Genomic DNA, 10536 nt, shown 5'->3' on the forward strand with positions numbered 1-10536 from the left:
GAGCATTGTATTGCAACATCTTCAACTCATCTGCGGTAGCTTCACGGTTTGGTTCTCTCCCATCAAAGAAGTCACCTTGCAAACCAACACACACAATAGCCCAAACGGCGGGGTTATGTCCAAGAATATGCATTTTCATTTTATGCTTCCAACTAGCAAAATTAGTACCATCAAAGTAGGGACCTCTACGGTGATAATTTCCCTCGCTAGACGCCATACTCTCCTAGGTTGTGAAACCAAGGCTATGACCACCAAAGCTATGGAGATCAAAGCAAATGGAGACCAAGGCTCTGATACCACTTGTAGGATCGAAAGTATGTCTAGAGGGGGGTGATTAGACTACTTGACCAAATAAAAACTTAACCTTTTCCCAATTTTAGTTCTTGGCAGATTTTAGCTATTTTAGGACAAGTCAAGTAATCATCACACAATTCAAGCAAGCATGCAAAGAGTATATTGGCAGTGGAAAGTAAAGCATGCAACTTGCAAGAATGTAAAGGGAAGGGTTTGGAGAATTCAAACGCAATTGGAGACACGGATGTTTTTCCCGTGGTTCGGATATGTGGTGCTATCCTACATCCACGTTGATGGAGACTTCAACCCACGAAGGGTAACGGTTGCGCGAGTCCACGGAGGGCTCCACCCACGAAGGGTAATGGTTGCGCGAGTCCACGGAGGGCTCCACCCACGAAGGGTCCATGAAGAAGCAACCACCCACAAAGGGTCCACGAAGAAGCAACCTTGTCTATCCCACCATGGCCATCGCCCACACAGGACTTGCCTCACTAGCGGTAGATCTTCACGAAGTAGGCGATCTCCTTGCCCTTACAAACTCCTTGGTTCAACTCCACAATCTTGTCGGAGGCTCCCAAGTGACACCTAGCCAATCTAGGAGATACCACTCTCCAAGAAGTAACAAATGGTGTGTAGGTAATGAACTCCTTGCTCTTGTGCTTCAAATGATAGTCTCCCCAACACTCAACTCTCTCTCATTGGATTTGGATTTGGTGGAAAGAAGATTTGAGTGGAAAGCAACTTGGGAAGGCTAGAGATAAAGATTCATATGGTAGGAATGGAATATCTTGGTCTCAACACATGAGTAGGTGGTTCTCTCTCAGAACATACGAGTTGGAATGGTGTATGTGTTCTGATGGCTCTCTCTTCAAATGAAGAGGAGGTGGAGGGGTATATATAGCCTCCACACAAAGTCCAACCGTTACACAGTTTTCCAATCTCGGTGGGACCGAATCAACAAACTCGGTCGGACCGAAAATGTAAACCTAGTGACCGTTAGAGATTTTCGGTGGGACAGACATGCAACTCGGTAGGACCGATATGGTTAGGGTTTGGGCATAACGTAATCTCAGTGAGACCGATTACACAAACTCGGTGAGACCGAATTTGGTAATTAGCTAACCAGAGAGTTGGTCAGGCAAACTCGGTGGGACCGATTTGCTCTTTCGGTGAGACCGAAAAGTTACAAAGGGGAAACACTGAATTTACATTGCAATCTCGGTGGGACCGATTCGCTCTTTCGGTGAGACCGAAAAGTTATGAAAGGGAAACAGAGAGTTTGCAATCCCATCTCGGTGAGACCGAGATCCCTATCGGTAGGACCAAGTGAAACTCGGTGGCGCCGGATAGGAAGAATCGGTAGGACCGAGTTTGGCTTAGGGTTTAGGTCATATGTGGATATGGGAAAGTAGTTGAGGGTTTTGGAGCATATCACTAAGCACATGAAGCAAGAGGCTCATTATGCAACACCTCATCCCTCCTTGATAGTATTGGCTTTCCTAAAGACTCAATGTGATCTTGGATCACTAAAATATAAAATGAAGAGTCTTGAGCTTTTGAGCTTGAACCAATCCTTTTTCCTTAGCATTTTGAGGGTTCCACTTTCACATCCATGCCATGCCAATCATTGAGCTTTCCTGAAATAATCATCTTGGAATAGCATTAGCTCAATGAGCTATATGTTGTTATGAATTACGAAAACCACCTAGGGATAGTTGCACTTTCACTAGAGCTCGTCATGCTAGCCCCTGCCGCAGGCCTCGAGCTTCTTCTTGAAGGTCCTCGTCTTGAGGCCTCTCAGGACTTTCGTGTTGGCGCGTTCGGCTTGACCATTGCTCCTGGGGTGTGCCACCGAAGTGTAGCAGATCTGCATTCCATGGTTAGCACAATATGTCTTGAAGAGATTGCTAGTGAACTGCGAACCGTTGTCGGTGATGATGCGGTTAGGGACCCCGAACTGGCTCACGAGACCCTTGATGAACTTGACCTTCGATCCAGCCGGGATGGTGCGGACAGCTTCTACCTCCACCCATTTGGTGAACTTGTCGATGGCGACGTAGAGGTAGCGGTAGCCCCAAGGCGCTCAAGGGAACGGACCTAGGATATCCAAGCCCCAGACTACGAATGGCCATGAGAGCGAGATGGTCTGGAGGCCCTGGGCTGGCTGATGGATCTGCTTGGCGTGGAATTGGCAAGCCTCGCAGGACTTCACCAGCTCGGTCCCGTCGTTGACTGCCGTAGGCTAGTAGAACCCGTTGCAGAACGCCTTGCCGACGAGGGTTCATGACAACGAGTGGTGCCCACAGTCTCCGCAATGTATGTCAGCTAGCAACTCGTTCCCCTGTTCCCTGGAGATGTATCACAAGGAAATGTCATTTGGCCTCTTCCTGTATAGCTCACCGTCCTGGATGCAGTATGCTGTAGCCTGTCGGGCCACGCGCTCTGAGTCCTCCTCTTTCTCTGGCAGCGTTCCTTGCATAAGGTATTCCTTGAACTCCTTGGTCTAGCACCCCTCCTGAGGCTCGAGCTCCAGGAGTAGGCGCGCTCCCGTGGTCGGGCCGCGGGCTGAGGCTCCCGAGGTAGGTGGTCGGGGGAGTTCCTCCCGAGGCTGCGCCGGCCCTGAAAGCGGAGGTGCTGCCGAAGGCTTGAAGAGCTGCTCCTCGAAGATGCCAGGCTCTTGGGGTTGGCGCTTGGATGCCCTTTTGGCGATGTCGTCGGCCTCCTTGTTGGTGCCACGGGGCACATGCTGCAACTCTAGGCCCAAGAACTGATTTTCCATTTTGCGTACCTCTGCGAGGTATGCCTCCATGTGCTCGTCCCTCGGCTCGTATACCTTGTTGGAGAAGTTGACGCGGAGCTACGAGTCACCCCTGATGGTGAGGCGCTTCACCCCCAGGGCCACCGTAGCCTTAAGGCCAGCGATGAGGCCTTCGTACTCTACGATGTTGTTGGAGACCTTCTCGCCTTGCTGGAAGCAGAGCTGCACGGCGTAGTAGAGCTTGTCCTAAGTGGGTGAGATGAGCACTGCTCTAGCTCCCACGCCCTCGCGTGTGAACGTGCCATCAAAATACATGACCCAACCATCTGGTGCTTCACTTCCCGGCGAGAGGGATCGGTCCTCGCCTGCTTCAAGCCCTGGGTGTCAGTCCATCCTGCCACGAAGTCAGCGACCACGGCTCCCTTAATGACCCTGGTTGTACTGAACTCCAGCTGGAATGCTTGCAGCTCGATGTTCCATTCAGCGACTCTTCCAGCAGCGTTGGGGCTCCTGAGTACCCTCTCTAGCGGGTAGGCCGAGACGACCTTGATTGGGTGACCTTGGAAGTAGTGATGCAGCTTATGGGAGGCCACCAAGAGCGCGAGCAAGAGCTTTTGAGGCATGGGGTACCATGCCCTTGCATCCCGCAGCATCGTGCTGACAAAGTACACTGGGTGCTCAATGAGGGCAGGAGCGTCGATGGAGCCTGCGTATACCGGAGGTTGGGGCGTCTCTTGAGGTGACGGGGCCCTAGGAGCCTAGTCGCCCACTAGGGCCTCTGTAGGCCTGCGAACGCCACCTTGCTGGGCCTGATCACTCATTGGTGTTGCTGCAGCTTTTGCGATGCCCTCTAGGTCCCGTGTCGCCCTGGTTGGAGGTGCGGCACGGTGTGCGGACCCTTGGCCCGACGCTCTTCCTGAACCTCCACTAGAGCTACGCTAGCGGAGTAGGGAGTGGCGGCAAGGTAAAGCACCAGGGGCTCGAGAGGTCGAGGCGCCACCATCACCGGAGGGCTGGTCAGGTATCTCTTGAGGTCTTGAAACGCTTGGTCGGCCTCGAGGGTTCACTCGTACGGGCCCTTCTTCTTCATCAGCTCGAAGAATGGCAGGGTCCTGAATCAAAGTTCTTGCCTCCCGAGATTTTACCACGATGTCGCTGACGTAGGCTTCAGTGTTCCTCTCGAGCTGCTAACCCAGGGCGATGTGCATCAGCCGTTGGAAGGTCATGCCTGCGTTGCGCAGCCCGAACGGCATGCAAGTGTAGCAGCACACCCCACACGGGGTCAGGAAGGCCGTCTTCTCCACATCCTCTACTGCCATCTTGATCTGGTGATAGCCTGAGAACGCGTCCAGGAAGCACAGCAGGTCGCACTCGGCGGTGGAGTCGACAATCTGGTCGATGCACGGAAGCGGGAATAGGTCTTGAGGACAAGAATTGTTGAGGTTGGTGAAGTCGACACACATGCAATTCTTCCCACCTTTCTTTGGTATGACGACGGGGTTCGCCAGCCACTCAGGGTACCGAACATCGCAAATGACACCTGCTGCCTCTAGCTTGCGGGTTTCCTAGACGATGAGGGACTGCTTCTCCGTGGATTGTCGTTGTGCCTTCTGCTTCACAGGGCGCACATTGGGGCACACCCTCAAATGATGCTCGATCACCCCCCTCGGGACCCCTACTAGCTGCTTGGGTTCCCAAGAGAATACATCCTTGTTCGCACGTAGGAACCTCACCAACGCCTCCTCCTGGTCTGGGTCAAGGTTGGCGCCTATAGTGAAGGTGGCTCCTGAGGACCCATCTTCCTCGACCGGCACCTGCTTAGTTTCGGCCCAATCTTGAGTGAACAACTACTTCTTTGCCAGCGCGGCCTCCTTGGCTCCAGGGTGGCCTCGTCGGCCAGTCGCACCACCACGATGGTTTTGAGGGCAAGCTTGAGTGCCGCCAGAGCCTCCTTGGTGTCTCCAACTACGGTGAGGACGTCCTTGCTCCAGAGCATCTTCATGAGGTTGTAGGTCGGATGGGTCGCCGCCATAAACTGAGCCAGAGCCGGGTACCCGAGGATGGCGTTGTATGGGAGGGCAATGCGGGCGATGTTGAAGTTGATCAGCTTGGTGCGGTAGTTGTCGCGAGAGTTGAAGGTCACAGGAAGGAGGATCTGCCCCAGGGGGTTTGTGGAGCCGCCGCCGACCCCGTAGAAGGGCTTGCTGGGGCGGAGCCGTTCGAGTGGTACGTGAAGAAGGCTAAAAGCCTCAATAGAGAGCACGTTGAGGGCGGCGCCTCCATCGATGAGGGTCTTGGTGACAGCTACGTTGCAGATGTTGGGCGTGCAAAGCATTGGGAGCACGCCCGAGCTGATGGTGGTGACTGGGTGATCCCCCGAGTCGAAGGTGAGGTCGGCTTTGGGCGCCGCCCAACCAGGGGGAGCTCCCTGCTGCACGGAAGCGGCGCCGATCTAGCGAAAGAACTGCTTGGTGTGACTGTCCGAGGGCGGCTCCTGCGAGCCGCCGAGGAGGGCTGCGACGGCGAGGGGCACCGGTGCCACGAAGCGCACGGCGAAGAGGCCGCGCAGCTCCTCCCAAGATTTCACTAAGGATCCTGGGAGGGTGAGCTGCCAGGCGCATGGTGCACCAGCGAGGGCCATGGGAAGCTAGTTGGCCATGACCTTGTCGTCGCTCCCAGGCTTCAGGACGGCCTCTTCATATGCCAGTAGGTAGGTCGTCGGGTCCGTCGCGCTGTCGTAACGCAGCGGCATCTCCGGCTTGAACTTGGGCGGCCATTGCACCCGTCGCAAGGTGGGGGCAAAGGCTCTGAGCCCCCTGGCGCCGTCGTGGGCGTTCGTCATCCCAGCCGGAGGAGCAACGCTGGCCATGGGGACAGGCGTGGAGGTGGTGGAGCATGGGTCAATGAAAGGAAAGCTTCAACGCACCCCTGCCTAGCGCGCCAAATGTCGGATTTCGGGTTCCGGCAAAACCCTTGAGGTTCGAACACTAGGGTGCGCACGAAGATCTCTCCCCTCAGCTCACGCTCTCGCAACAATCTTAGAACCTAACTCGCCGAACCCGAAGAACAAAGGACACCGGATTTATACTGGTTCAGGCCACGGATGTGGTGTAATACCCTACTCCAGTGTGGTGTGGTGGATTGCCTCTTGGGCTGAGGATGAACAAGTACAAGGGGAGAACAGCCTCCTGAGGAGAGGTGTTCTTGGGCTCAATGAGCTAGTGTGGTTGAGGATGGAATGGATCTGGTCCTAGATCAGTTGCCTCCTACTGTGGTGGCTAGTCCTATTTATAGAGGCCTTGGTCCTCTTCCCAAATGTAGGCAGGAAGGGATCCAACAACGGACAAATTTGAAGGGAGACAACTAGTACAAGTTATCCTGACAAAAGGTGGTCTTCTCCTGCCAAAGGCTCTAGTGGTGACGCCGTCCTAGGCTCCACGGTGACCTTCGTCCTGCCGTCCTGCTGGTCTTTGTCTTGTTGCACCGATATGGAAACCTTTTCCTGATGCCTCGGGACTCCTCGCCTGCGCTTGCCAATTTAGCACCAAAGTGGAAACAAGTACGCTGCACGTGCTGGCGCCCACCTGGTGCCCGCCTGGCCTTGGTCATCATGGCTTGCGTCACAGGAACCTCGCGAGGTGCCCCTCGCCTTGATCTCTCCGCCCCTCGCGAGCCAGCCTAGTGAGCCCCCCGAGGAGGTCTTGTTCGTCTGCCTCGCGAGGGTCTTTAGTGTTTGCTGGTGAAGATGGGCCGTACAGGGCCGCTGGTGGAGCCACGCTGTGGGCCGTAGGCAGGCAAGTCTGGGGACCCCCGTTCCTAGGACGCCGACATCCGCCTCAAGACCCCCAAGGTGACAGACAAGGCCATCATCTCAGCATTCTCTGATGGCATCCGCGACATCAAGATGAAGGAGGAGATCGCCATCCACGAGGAGCTATGCTCGGCCCTGGAGATGTTCAACATGGCGACCAAGTGCGCAAGAGTTGAGGAGGGGAGCCTCTCCCTCCTCAAGCTCCCTGCTGCCGACCTGGAAGAGAAGAAAGCCAAGGACTTGGACATGAAGCGCAAGGGAGTAGCCATGCTCGCGGTAGAGACAGACACGAAGCATGGCCGGGACCACCCCGAGTCGTCTAAGAGCAGCCGTCCATTCTGTGCCTTCCACAACGTACACAGCCACAAGACCAATGACTGCCAAGAGCTCAGGGCCAATCAAGATGGACGCTTCAGTCGGCACCCCGAGCGCAACGACCGGGGCTACGGCCGAGGAGGAGGATGAAGTGGGGGACGCTGGGACGACCGCGGCCCCTGTTAGGAGTGGCGCGACTGGCCTCGCGAGGACCACTGGCAGGACCAGCCTCGCGAGGGCGCCTGGAGGGACCAGCCTCGTGAAAACTGTCCTCGGGACAATGCTAGCCTCCCTCCACTACCGCCACCACCAAGGAGGAATGACGACCACCATCGGAACGAGGGGGTTGGGGGCTTCCAAGAGCCGCGCGCTATCGCCTACATCCTGGGCGGTGCTCAGGCCCCAGCTTCCCAGCGCATCTTCAAGCAGTTTGCTCGTGAGGTGAACGCGACCCTTCCCAGGCTCGAGGCCACGCGCCCGCTCAGGTTGTCCAAGTGTGCCATCACCTTCAGCTAGGCGGACCAGCTCAAGTGCATGGCGACCGCCGGCGTCCTTCTGATGCTTTGTTCACCCGTCATCAGCAACGTCCAAGTCACCAAGACCCTCATCGACGGCGACGCAGGGCTCAATGTCCTGTCTATCGAGGCGTTCGACAGCCTTCAAGTGCCATATGATCAGCTTCAGCCTACCAAGCCTTTCTCAGGAGTGACCGATGGCTCCACCACCCCCATAGGGCAGGTCCGCCTCCCTGTCACCTTCGTCCAGCGTAACAACTACCGCACCGAGCTCATTGACTTCGACGTCGCCCACATCCGTCTGTCGTACAATGCCATCCTTGGGTATCCAGCATTGCCCAAGTTTATGGAAGTGACCCACCACGGTTACAATGTCCTAAAGATGCCAGGGAGCGGCGGACTCATCACGGCCCCTTGCAAAGAAAGAGATGCAGTGTCCTCCCTTGAGCGCGCCTTCCAAGCCGCTGCGATCGAAGACCCCGACAACGAAGGCACCCCGTACCCTCCTGAGGCCATCCCCAAGACAAGAAGCAGCTACTCCAGCAGGGCCTCAGGAGATTGGCGTCTCTAGCGGCACCACCTCAGGATCCGCGCCTGCAGCAGGGGCGCCTCCCTCCCTCGCATAGGAAGGCGCGCCCGACACATTCATCGGGCAAGGCTCGGGGGCTCTCTTCTAGAGGGCCTCGGACCTAGCCAACATCATGAGGGAGGCGCTCAGGCACCATGTGGAGGCATGCTTCGCTGCACGTTTCCCTCAGGAGGGCTCTGGGCGAGGAGCGTCCGATGCTCAGGAGTTCATCGTCAAGGCGACCCAGGAGCTTCAAGAGGCAAGGGCCATACGTGGCGACCGCCACCCACCACCCGGTGTAGCTCCCCATCCTGGCGAGGACAGCGGGCTACGCGTCTACATCGACATTCCAGGGCTCAACAGGGCCGCATCTCAAGAGCGCTTCTGGCCTTTGCGCGTTGGTCGGTGCGAGGGTCCACCTCACAGCTACGTTTGCATGCTGTTTGGCTTGCCAAACACGGCTGTCACCTTCCAGTGCCACCTGGGGAGCATTCAAGCGGCTCAGGAGGCCAGGCATCACGCTTTCCTGGAAGAGGTGGTGACAGTCCTCAAGGAACCATCGGAGCCCCCGGAGCCTCCTGAGGCTCAGGGCCCTGGCAGCTCGTGAGGAACGACTCCTTCAGCGTGCACCTTCAGCTACTCCAACACCACTCCAGCTACGGTATCAGGTGACTCTTTCGAGTTCATTCAGTTGGGGGCACCCCTCGGGTTGCATTATCCCCAAGTCGCACGAGTCTGTCCCTGTGATGTGTATCCTTTTGCATCTTTAGCTTACCCTGCTGGGGGCGCCCCTCGGGCTGTATCATCCCCAGGCCACTCGGGTACGTCCCAGTGGCATGTATCATTCTTGCATCTATCTGAGCTAACCTGCCTCTCTGCCTGAGTCATTTCATGATTATCGCATGCTTGCCTATTATCCATCACGGCCACCCATGCTGCCCATCGCCTCCCTGCTCATCCCGCAACGGGGGCTACTCATGCTGGCACGGCGCTTGTGCTCAGGTCCGTCCCTGTAACGCTGACAAATCTGAGCGGTCGAGCTCTGGCTCGCGGCACGCCCCGCGCATGTCACCTCACTAGGCCCTCAGTGCCTTCATCTTCTTGCGGAACGACCAGTGGTAGACCGGCAAGCGCGGTTGCAAACTGTGTTCCTCCCTCGCGCTAACCTGGAGGAACCTTCGGAGGCTGATGGCGGGTGGCACCGCGAGCTCCTTATTTTTTCTCACAATTCGCTTGCACGTTAAAGGGGGGCTCCTGAGCATCGCGACTCAGGAACTCATACTGGCTCTCCAGCCCTTACCCCCTGGCCTTAACCATGGCATCACGGCCTGGCATACCAGCGGCGGCTGAGCTCGCTCGAGGGCCGGGACCCGGGGACACAGAGCACATAGAAGGACGTGAAAGGAGGGAGAAGCTCACGCGAGCCTGACCCAGTTGACGCACGAAGCTGGCGCGGCACAAGGAATCGACTTTGGACCACTAAGATAAGTCTCGCACTCGGATCAGCCAAGTGCTGCGACACATGATTCCCATCTCTTGCAGCCTTGCTGCGGCAATGCCGCCTTCCTTTTCTACCTTCAGGTGGTTGCTTGCACACTAAAGGGGACCTCTTGAGCATCGCGCCTCAGGAGCTCTTACTAGACCTCGGGCCGCTCACCTCCTGGCCTTGACCATGGCATCGCGACCTGGCATACCAGCGATGGCTGTAGCCTGCCTGTGGACCGGGACCTGTTGGCGTAGAGCACTAAGCTACCGCGAGGTTGGAAAGGGGGGACTGAGCTGAAGCAAGACACGCAGTCGTAGATCTTCCTAATAAGGAAAATATTAACAAAAGACACTACAAATCCTTTACACGCCCCCATGGGGTTCATCTCGACTCCTCGCAGGGAACAAAAGAAGAAGGTTTCTAGGAGCCCTATTTATAGGCGTCACCACTGATGCCATCATCAACAGTTGGCCACGGGAGGCCGATGCCAACCCCATCGAGATCAACGGCGGCGACGGGCGGACGCCACTGCTGCGCTCCGGGCACGGTGCGAGATCGGGAGCACGTAGCTGTCGTTGCTCGTCTCCGGAGTCTCGTTAGGCTCGGGAGAGTCGTTGGACCCCCATGAGCTGCCGCTGCTGCTGGAGGCGCTGTCGGCAGGTTCAAGGGCGGGCTGAGCGCCTGTCGCCGCACCGTCCTGATGGCCCCTCCAGGGCAGCATTCCAGGTGATTGCCCTCCTCGTCGAAGACCTTGAAGAACAGCGTGGAGGCGCCGTCGTACATGAAATG

Source organism: Triticum urartu, chromosome 6 (assembly GCF_003073215.2).
Source record: "Triticum urartu cultivar G1812 chromosome 6, Tu2.1, whole genome shotgun sequence".
Taxonomy (NCBI): Eukaryota; Viridiplantae; Streptophyta; class Magnoliopsida; order Poales; family Poaceae; genus Triticum; species Triticum urartu.